Source organism: Pyxicephalus adspersus, chromosome 4 (assembly GCF_032062135.1).
Source record: "Pyxicephalus adspersus chromosome 4, UCB_Pads_2.0, whole genome shotgun sequence".
NCBI lineage: Eukaryota > Metazoa > Chordata > Amphibia > Anura > Pyxicephalidae > Pyxicephalus > Pyxicephalus adspersus.
Genome location: NC_092861.1, coordinates 4,324,835 through 4,332,580, shown reverse-complemented (window position 1 = coordinate 4,332,580; position 7,746 = coordinate 4,324,835). Strand labels below are relative to the sequence as shown.

General features: G+C 38.5%; 5 protein-coding genes across 6 annotated transcripts in view; 4 read left to right on the top strand and 1 right to left on the bottom strand.

The window, feature by feature from the left end:
• LOC140327980 (uncharacterized) overlaps positions 1 to 7,746 on the bottom strand; it is a 648,380-nt gene that overhangs the window by 84,746 nt on the left and 555,888 nt on the right. The window lies entirely within an intron of this gene.
• Positions 1 to 7,746, top strand: part of LOC140328568 (uncharacterized) — a 63,901-nt gene that overhangs the window by 48,654 nt on the left and 7,501 nt on the right. The gene's annotated exons all lie outside the window — the stretch shown is intronic.
• The window catches only part of LOC140327986 (uncharacterized), a 22,569-nt gene continuing 18,821 nt past the window's right edge, over positions 3,999 to 7,746 (top strand). Inside the window, exon 1 of the mRNA XM_072407251.1 lies at positions 3,999 to 4,135. The gene's annotated coding sequence lies outside the window, so the exon portion shown is untranslated. The remainder of the gene's footprint in view (positions 4,136 to 7,746) is intronic.
• The window catches only part of LOC140327982 (uncharacterized), a 41,993-nt gene continuing 38,357 nt past the window's right edge, over positions 4,111 to 7,746 (top strand). The window contains exon 1 of one of the 2 annotated variants that reach the window (XM_072407243.1): positions 4,111 to 4,135. The gene's annotated coding sequence lies outside the window, so the exon portion shown is untranslated. The remainder of the gene's footprint in view (positions 4,136 to 7,746) is intronic. The other variant, XM_072407244.1, reaches the window with a different exon arrangement.
• LOC140327981 (uncharacterized) overlaps positions 4,121 to 7,746 on the top strand; it is a 91,752-nt gene continuing 88,126 nt past the window's right edge. Inside the window, exon 1 of the mRNA XM_072407242.1 lies at positions 4,121 to 4,135. The gene's annotated coding sequence lies outside the window, so the exon portion shown is untranslated. The remainder of the gene's footprint in view (positions 4,136 to 7,746) is intronic.

Here is a 7,746-nt window from a genome sequence, read left to right as displayed (position 1 = left end):
AAAAAAAATGTAAAATAAAGAAAATGTTATCTTGCTGCCCAACAGAAGACTCGCCATAAGAAAAAACAATTTATGTGTAAAAAAATGTGACAAGTGCCTCTCAGAATGTTCTCGACTTATTAAACAACAGATAATTACCACAGGAGAGAAACAATTTAAACATTCAGAATATGACGTGTGCTTCTCACAAATTTCTATTCTAGCTCAACACAAGAGAGTTTTACATAAAAAGAAAGCCATATAAATATTGTAAATGTTAGTGGATACATGGCTCTATTAAAGAACCACCCACATTGGGACTTTTTAAAGAAAAAGCTATGCATGTTTTAGGATGACTTGGATTAAATCTTCCTAGGAAAAAGAAGAGAGAGTAGACAAGTTCTTTGGGATTTGGGAGTCTTTCATAGATACTTTGCATCTACAGATCTAGCAGAGTATCATAAAATATTTCATCAGACTTCTTTTTAGGTTCTGATATTGCTTGCTAATAATTATCCAGTTCATGTAAGTGTAATAAATGAGAATTGATAATGTACACAGTACAATGCTCCTTTCACAGAATGGACTGATATCATCATACTTTGTTTATTGCTTGGATTTTTTTATTGTACTTTGATTTTTCAACTGATTTCTTGCATCTTCTAATAATAAAAAAAAAAATAAAATAAACGTAAATGGTATGAAGTGTCAAATGCCTCTCAATAAGATTTTTTTTGTTACTCAACAACAAGAGAATTTACACAGTTAGCAGGCCATGTAAAATATTTCTTTTAATAATCAAATATGAGGCAGTATCGGGGGTTAAGACTGTTCACTTTGCTCAATATATGAGGTGAAACTTTGCTGACCACAGCCATCCAATCATGCAGAAGCAAAAATCGTGTTTTTTATATTTCCTTGCTCATGATTGAGCATTTTTTCCAACGTGTATTGTTGCCATATTCACTAAGCCCAGTAGATCTACCCCAAAGTCTTAATAACTGAATCCTTTTCATTGTAAAACTTTTAACGTATCCTATTTTTGTGCAGGCAGTATTTTTAATATATCTTTTTTATTTTAAATATTATTACTATTATTAATAAAAAACAGGATTTATATAGCGCCAACATTACGCAGCGCTGTACATTAAATAGGAATTGCAAATGACAGACTAATACAGACAGTGATACAGGAAGAGAGGACCCTGCACCGAAGAGCTTACAATCTGGTAGGTGGGGGAATTTCACACACAATAGGATGGGAGATATATTTACACCTATATACTTCATATTTGGGAATGTGGCTACACAATGGCGGCGTGAGCAGCGTCTTACAGGAGCTCTACGCTGGCCCTGGCTAATTCTCTGACAGAAATGATTGAATCCTGCTCACCACAAGCAGATCTTTTTTGCCCAAGTCCAAGAAGCCAAGTCTAAGACTGATCGGACGAGCAAGGAGCAAGGACTCAAACACAGGAGAGAAATAGAAACAGTGCAGTGGACACAAAAATAACCGCGCTATGGATGGCTACCACACAAGCTGACTTATGTATAATAGCCCAGGAACAATCACATGCACAGGTATAATCCGTTTTATCTTCTCTATTATCTCCTCTGATCTTTACCCCTTCCTTCCTTTCCCTTAATTTCAAACCTACCCCTCCCCACATGCTTGCCAACCTGAGCTCCAAAAACACTCAAAACACATGATATTGAACTTGAATTGGCTGGCAAGCAGCTATTTATTTTACAACAAAATAAATAATCATTCAAAAATATAACACAAATATAAAAATAACATAAATAACACAAATTTAAAAATAACACAAATAACACTTCTATGACTTCTTATAAATCAAGCATACATTAACATAACATAAATACCTAAACACTAGAACCCTCAGCACTACCTCAGGAACCATAACCTTCAATTATTGAAAGGGGGACCCCACCAACGAGTATCCCTCCTGCCAATATTCCCCACTGTTATACAGAACAGGACCCCAACTGCCACAGTGCACAGGCGAGAGAAACCTGTGCTCTCCTCCACACTCAGTGCTCTTTGAATTTCATTCTGTAAGCCCAGGAACCACATGTCACATGTCCATTCTTATAGAATTGAGATGCACACCATGGCTTCTCAAATACCTCCAAAACTGGTCCGTGCCACAATATCTTACCAGAACACTACCAAGCCTGGGAACTCCACCCTCAGCGTGAAAAAATCTAATTTGGCATCCCAAAGTCCATCAAGTTCTACCACTAGGAAAATAAACATATCCAAGATATAAAACCCCATAAGACATAGCTGGTCCAGAGGAAGGCAAAAAACCCTCTGGTACAACTTGCTTCAACAGGGGAAAAACATTCCTTCCTGATTCCATAAGGCAATTGGATGTTCCCTGGATCAACAGTCAATGTTATTTTTACTTTAAAGCCCTAATACCTAGTTATTTTCCGTGCTTCTAGAAAAACATCCAGCTTTTTCTTAAAGCAATCTATAGTAGTTGTTGAAACTACTTCCTGAGGGAGCTGATTCCACATTTTCACAGACCTTACAGTGAAGAATCCCTTCCTTATCCGCTTTGCCCAGAAAGAAGAGAGCCAGAGTTACAAAATAACACATTTAACAAATTCCCCCGAGACTGATGCACTTGGTACAGCGTAGTTGCAAACCAGCTCTCAGCAGCATCTTTGACGTCAGAAACGTCCTCAAAACGTTGCCCCTTCAGGTGTTTCTTCAAATTCGGGAAGAGGTAATAGTTGGAAGGGGCCAGGTCAGGTGAGTAGGGGTAATGGTGGACCAATAGGAAACCCAAAGCTGTTCAATTTGGCAACCACACCGTTGGATGTATGCATTGTCCTGCATAAAAAGCATCCCTTTGGTCAACTTTCCACAGCGTTTCGTCTTAATTGCCTCCTTCAGCTGGTCCAGAAGGTTAGCATAATACTGTTCGGTGATACTAGAGCCCTGAGGTAGTCCACCAACAGAATACCGTCTTTGTCCCGGAAAATGGATGCCATGATTTTTTTGGACACTTTCTGGGTTCAGAACTTCTTCGGCTTTGGGTACCCGCTGTGGCGTCATTCCTTTGACTGTTCCTTGGTTTCAGGATCATAGATGTGGAGCCAGGTTTCATCGTCAGTCACTAACCTAGCCAATAAGTTCTGTGCAGTTTCGAAATAGGCCAAAACGGCTTTGGATGCTTCAACTCGTTCCTTCTTCTGATCTCTGTTCAAACATTTCGGCACCCGCTTCGCTGAAAGCTTGCACATGTCTAGGATAGTGGTGATAACAAACCCAACACGCTCCCGTGAGATGTCAAATATCTGGGCTATTTTTTTTTGTGGATATTCACAGCTCCTCAATAATCAGCTTATGGACAGCGTTGTGGGTTAGTTTAGGTTGGGAGGCGCCCACTGCGAGGCTCATCTTCAATGGTGAAATGCCCGGTCTTGAAACGAGATATCCAGGTTTTCACAGTGCTGTAGGAAGGACACTTCTCCCCCAGTGTTTGTGACATCTCAGTGTGAATGTTCCTTGCTGACTTTCCCTGGAGAAACAAAAACTTTATGACGGCCCGTAACTCCAATGACGTGAAACTTGCTTGTGCCTGATATTTGCACAGTTACATACTAGGATACTAGGCTGTCATATGCTCCCACACTCATTTTTCTAACTTTTTCCCCAATCCCCTCACGGTGCCCATTCGCTGTCCAGCGAGGGACCCAGCGTCTCTATAGCAACACACACACAAACAGACGGGGCTTTCCCTCAGCACTGCCAACGGCGTCTTTTCCATGGCGCATTGATCCGCCCCCTTCAGTCATGGGGGCGAATCAATACACAGCAAGGGCATTTGGGCGGAAGAGAACACTGAATATACAAAGCGCGTGCGCAGCAGGATACGCTACGTCTAAGGTAAGGGCGGAAATACGCTCCATTGACGTTAACTCTATCCAGGTAAGGGCGGAAACGGAACAGGTAAGGGCGGATTTAGGTAAAGGCGGAAGTGTTTCCTGTTCCGCCCGAGCAAGCATACTATCCAACCCTCTCATATTAGGCGGGAAATTTGTCTCACACAGCCCTTTGCTGCGATTTTACGGGAGCTAGCGCTGCAGATTGACTTTACTGCTTCATTTTCATTATAATTCGGTAAGTGACATTTCTATTCTTCANTAACAACTTACCTCCTAGACTCCTAAGCAATCATATTTTCCTAACCTATATTTAAATAAATTATAGAAGCGTATGGATATCTACAGTTTTCTTTCATTAACATAGACATGCAATACCAAAAAGACAACTTGCTACGTTGGGTAACAGTATGTCACCACAATATCTCTACTTTTGCAGACTAAAGTATTAATCATATTTATTTTAAACAAGTTATCAAACACTGTCGTTAGTCAGTCTTTTCCAATGACAATTTTTGTACATGTATACATGTATAGCCTTAAACTCTTCTCTCCCTCTCTCTAATAAAAATTCTGCAGTGAAATCAGATATTACAGCTTTATTAATGATCCTTTATTAAGTGATTTTAAATATTTACAATCTTGCATGTTTCATTATTCTATGTTAAAATAAAATTACATGGAACATTTGGTTAATGCTTGCAAATAAAGTTATTTTAGAATGAGTCTTTTATGATCTCTCTGATATCGCTGCTAGTCTTCCTTGCACAATGGCTCTGTCTCCTATAAATCCTCTGTTGCAAGTGTAGCTGTGTGTCAACAGTTTATTTAAAAGAAAATCTTTACATTTCATGACTTCTTAAGTGTTTGATTATCATCTTGCTTTGTATGAGAAAACTGTGTCATATTTTTCAAATTGTCTCAATCCTGTGTGAATTCTCTAGTGCTAACTGCAGTCTGGCTTTTTATGCTGTCTTTAGTAGTGGCTTCTTGTTTAGTAGCTTTTCAGAATATAGCACTCTTTAAAAGCAAAGTTAACAAAGTGAATGTAAATTTGTGACCCACAAATTGTGATAGTCAATGAAAAGTGATGTTACTACAAGTCTTTATAAATAATGCTGTGTTTTTAAATGTGGTCAAAGTAAAAATAACTACCAGCAAAAAAATGTCCTTTTCCAGTGCAAAACTGTTTTGCTTTCTTCCCAAACAGAAAACCCACCCCAAGAAAATTCCCCCCTTCCTTTCTTTACTGAGGTATATTTTAGGTTTATTTAGTATACTGGAAAAAGTTTTTTGTCCTGGTAATGGTGTCCTTATCTCCCTGGTGGTATTCCCAAGCGTGACTTGGGGTGAATTTTATTTACCAAAAGTGAAAACCTCGAGCCACATTCGGAGTAGCATAGAACAAAATCCCCCAACAATCTAATCCAGTGTATTGATCACTGTGATAACCAAGGTCAGGGCTAATGTGCACTATTAGCCCTGACCTTGGTTCTGATCTTTGCTTAAACTTTTCCTGACCTTTAACTCATTTCCTCATTTGAACACTTGTCTCTGACCTTCAACTTCCCTGAGTTCTTACTTGAAACGTGACCACTTCCATGGATTCCAAAAGGCGTCTCGCCAGCGTTAAAGCTGTATCCGAACAGCTAGAAAGGAGTGATAGTGATTTAGAATCACTAGTGGAATTAAGAGAGAGTGATTCACCTGGAAACTTGTCAAGACAGTGAAAGTGAACATAGTGACGAGTCTGAGCTTGAGGTCAGTGATCTGCAAACTTGACCCTGATGTGGCTTAGGCAGTGCCCCCAAGATTTCCATTTACTGGTGTCCTCTGCCCTCTGGTGCTCCATTAGATTTGCCTTGTTTGAGAAACATTTGCCACAGTCTGAACATGTATATGGCTTCTCTCCTATGTGGACCCCCTGGTGTTGAGTAAGATTAGACTTTTTTTGAAAAGCAGGGGGTTAAAATTTCAAGATAAACATTTAAATTGTTTTTCTCCTGGAAGAATCTTTTGATCACTAAGAAGATGTTGCTTTTGTATAAAGCATTTATTACATTTTTAACAAGTAAATGGCTTCTCTCTTGTGTGAATCTTTTGGTGTAAAGTAAGAGCAGATTTTCATGAGACAGACTTGTCAGATTCTTAACATTTAAATGGTTTCTCTCCTTTGTGACAATTTTGGTGTAGAGTAAGACTAAATTTCAATGAGAATGACATCACATACTGAACATATAAATTGAGACTTCAGGTGTTTAGAAAGACTAAGCTTTAGGAAGAAGTACTTGTCACATTCGGACAATTTAAGTGGCTTCATTCCTGTGTGAATCCTTTGAATAATTGGTGTTTTTAATTGGAGGTACTATACTGTACCAGGCACACTGCTCCACATTTTCTGGGAATGCCCAGTACTAATCACATTTTGGAAGAATGTATTCTATATGTAACACATTTTACCCAAAAACGATACAATTCCTGGTATGCCACTTATTGAATGCTACAAAGGCATGTATACCAGCCGGATGGAAAAAAAGGATATCTCACCGACTTGGCAATGGCTGCGACACGTTGCAGACATTTATGCTAATGGAGGAGGTAATTTGGTTTGTGTGTGTTTTCAGCCTTCAAAAAGCTAAAGAAGAACTTTCTATCTATCTCTCTGTAATTTTGTTTTTTTTTTTTTGCATTTAATTTGAAGATAATTATTGGGCTGCCTTCCCTTTGGGAATGTCTGCCTGGATATTGAGTTAAATATTTAAAATAGGGATGGGTGCTCCACAGCGCTGGCTGCCTCCATTGAGCTGGAACTTGCTGTTTAGGTGAAAGGAGACAAAAAAGTTAGAGAGGTAAGTACTGAGCAAATGTAATAGTACCATAAGCAGCTAGTTCTTAAATTGCACAGTCATGAAGTTATGACTGTTTTGCTGTTTACACCGAGCAAAACAAGAAAGAAAGCTGATTCCTGAGGCCAAGCTGTTTCTGGCAATGGAACTAAAGTGATGCACTTTGGTGTCAATGAAGGATGTGGCTTTTCACAAGGGACAAACTTGGCTAAGTGACATTTAACATTTGGCTTGTGTTAAAAGCCTCATAGACCTGAAGCTAGTGATAAACTCATAATGATACTTTTTGGAGTTAGACCTAACAAACTATCTCCTAGTTTATATTCATGGTCCTATCACAGTATAGAAAATATAGAAATACTTCTATTCAAATGTAGACCTTTCTATGTTTGAAACATTTGAACACCACAAACATATTTATTTAGGGCTAACTGTAAGATGTGTGCCATTTGAAAGAATACATTTTTTAGGGAAAAATTGACTTTTAATCCAAGCTTGCCAGTGTCAAGCTGTACGAGATGCACTCTTCGAAGTGCGTAATCATTTCAGTTGATATATGCCTAGAGAATACGCCAGGATATTGTCGACGGCTGAAATTTGGTTGATAAATAGGTTTTTAGTGTCTGATTCCGGACCGTCTTTACGTGCGTGCGAGCGAGCTTCTGATTTGCCTTGATGAATCAGACTCTTTACTAGATACTTAGTCACACATAAATCTGAAAAACACTTTTAATTTAAACAAACGTTGCTCTAGTATCGAAATGAAAAAAAATTAAATCTGAAATTTATTAGGTGTTTTTTAAAGTCTTTGAAAATCAGATAAAAGTGTAACATAACAAGCAAGCACTAATATCTAGACAGAATATACAGAACCCATAATAGGGGGTCATGGCCTCAAAGGCACAACTGTTTCTTTTAAATAAAATACCTCCTTTCCTTTTTTTCTGCTAAAAAACATTTAGCTCTCAGTAAAACATAAAATCCTTGCAATACCTTTTTTTTT